We start from the raw sequence: 3015 nt of genomic DNA on the forward strand, positions 1-3015 counted from the left end.
TGAGGTTAAACTGTGGACTCAGACAGTCGTGGTGATTCTGGGGCACAACAAAAAAACGTGTTGCTGTGGAGCTCAGAAGGATTTCTCATTAAGGCAAAACTCTGGACATGCCGTGTCCTCTGAGGTATGCCGCTCTCCTCAAGTGCAGACTCCACAGACCAAAACCCCGCTTTCTCTTTCTGTTACTGTTAACGTTTTCTGGCATTTTGCCTCCCAACACCGTCACCTGCTCCAGCGTTTCTCCACCCACCGTCTGCAGACAGCAGGACTTCAAAACTAATATCAAGACGAGACGGGACATGCTTAGTAAACTGATTCTAGACGGGTTAAGGTTATAGCTGGACCAGTTTCAGAAAACGTTTCCCTTTTCCAGAGAGCTCATCCACTTCACATCTGCACCTGATAATACAAAGAATCTGGTTGATGCAGCGCTTCAGTAAGCCTTTAAGGTGTCATTTTACTCCCCTCTACTCGCCTCACAGGGTGTAAATACTTTCTAATTGTGCTATCAGTTGAAAGAATCTTGATATCCATCTTTGATTTGTCATTCGGTTCAGTGACAGCTCACTCGATCTGGCTCAAATCCTTAAAAGTGACATCATCACCCGCAGGCTTCTCTCTGGTTCAGACATCTGGATTTCCTTTGCTCCTCTTGGTCCAAGCGCAGAGCGGCGATCCATCAGCATCTCTCCAACAGCTTTTCTTCTTAGGAGGACCAGACAGAGGAAGAAGCTCAGCACTTCAACGATTAGTGAGAGCACCTCGTTAAATGACTGCTGTTTTGCTTTCTTACAACTTTTGCCTCCAAAACATCTGGAGGAGGTTATAAAGAGCGTGCACTGAACATTATGTGCTAGCTCTCTGCACCGGCTTGAATCGTACAAACGTTTTCCTGCAATAAACCTGACAGAAATACTCTTTGTCAAAGGAAGTATAACACTCAAGGGTCACCACAAATGTACTTTTGTAAACTCACAACACACCTGTTTGTGTACATTTATAAAGAATTTTACAAACTCTGATAAAAAACTTTAATTCTTCATTGCTAAAAGCAGCTAACTGCTAGCTAACTCAGTAATACTCCTCCCCCTTGATAAATCTCTTTCAGTTTTGAGGTTTAATCTTAAAAACCAGTAAAATCACTTTTTATCTTTGTGTCAATATATACTAAAATACACTTTTCACAACTGTTGTCTAGTAAAAGGCTGACTGTTCAAAAATCGCAAAGGCAAATATGAAATCATCCATTTGCCAACGTTAAAAACCTAATACGAACATTTTACTATGGTTCTTAGTGAATGAGTAAAACTTTTATGATTTATAAAAATTGAGGTAATTTTTTTCAAATGACAAATTGTTGAAATACAAAGCATTGTGGTCTATATCTGCCATTTTTTAGTATGTTCTCCATTTTGTAGTGTTGTCCAAAACTATGAATCTAAAATCCAATACCCTTGAAATTTCCCTCAAAAATGCTCCCTATAGATTGATTAATTTAGACCACAATGCATTGCATTTGGAAGATTTCCCATGTACAACAAAAGGTATTGTAATTTATTTTTATGAACCCTCCATGTTTTCCTCACCCGAACACAAAATAACCTTTTTAAAATGTTCAACGCTTAAACGTTTTTTTAAGACATGTATTGTTTTAAACTTTGATGACTTAGTTGCTGCACATTGTATTATATGTGCATACTGTCTTGCAGTATATTATATTAAAATTATATGTATATATATTAATTTTAACATTACATATATGAAGGTTGTTTTGTTCCATAAATTCTGAATTTTTAAAACTTTGAACTTTAATTCAGACATTTTAAAACCTTTTAAACCTATTATATATTAATATCAATATTGTATTAGTAAATATTCGTATTAGTAAAGTATATAATATAGCATGTTTATTTAAAAACTTGAAGGTTTTGTTTGTTTGTTTGTTTGATTGAAAAAATATCTCCCTGAAAATAACATAATTGATAACTTTTAAAGTCATAGTTATATTTTTTTAAACAGACTCTTTACTGGTCTAAAATATTAAAACTGTTGCAATAAATTAATTTAGCCTTAACTTTGACAAAAACGTGTTGAAAATAACTAATTCACTGTAATCTAAACAAAGAGTTTGGGTGAACTAAATCTGCATCACCACAAGGAGGACTGTTTTCATGAACCACCTCAACTTTTTTCATTGAAACCATCTGGCTACCCCATAAAAATGTTCTTGGCTGGCATCACCAGTTAATTTTAAATCCAAACGCAGAGCAAAACTTCCACTAATGTTTAACTAAAGTGAAAAACCCTTCCTGAATCATTTTAAAAGGACTTTAAAATACTGCGTTATTCCCATCCCCCTTTTCCCCCTTTATGCAATCATTAGTCTGTTTTTAAAAATGCTAAGTGACGTAAATTTAGAACATCCTGATCCCAAGGTTCAGCATAACAAATGGGCAGTGTTAGTTATTCTGCCTGGATTTTTCTGTGTCAAAACAGACAGAAATAGACACAACACACTTCCTTCCAGCTGATGAGAAAAATACTGTTCTTCTCAGACCTTCTGGCAGGAAGAGCACATACTTCTTGGAGTCTCATTTGTTTTGTTACAACATCTCTGTCCGTGTGTTTAAACACACACTCAAACACAGACAGCCTCTAATCTGGCTGAATTCTGGGCCAACCGGCCATCATCACATATTATCACAAATACACTGACAGAAAGAAACAATAAAAATGTGATGCTATTTATTTTAGGAAAAGAGGCCCTTTTGAATAAACTATGATGCACTCCCTCAAAAACTGAAAAATCCTAATCAAACCTATAAACAAACTGATTAGGCTACCATAATATAGCGTGGTTTCAGATCATTTCTCATCCTCAGAGATGAAAAAATACAGCACTTACCATCATCACTTTTTATTAGAGTTTAAAGTCTTTTTTTCTTAAATCAAGAGACAAATCAGTTTTTGGAAACCAGTTGAAGCCGTTGGTCACACATCCATGTCACCTTTGCA

This window comes from Oryzias melastigma, linkage group LG6, assembly GCF_002922805.2.
Source record: "Oryzias melastigma strain HK-1 linkage group LG6, ASM292280v2, whole genome shotgun sequence".
Classification (NCBI taxonomy): Eukaryota; Metazoa; Chordata; class Actinopteri; order Beloniformes; family Adrianichthyidae; genus Oryzias; species Oryzias melastigma.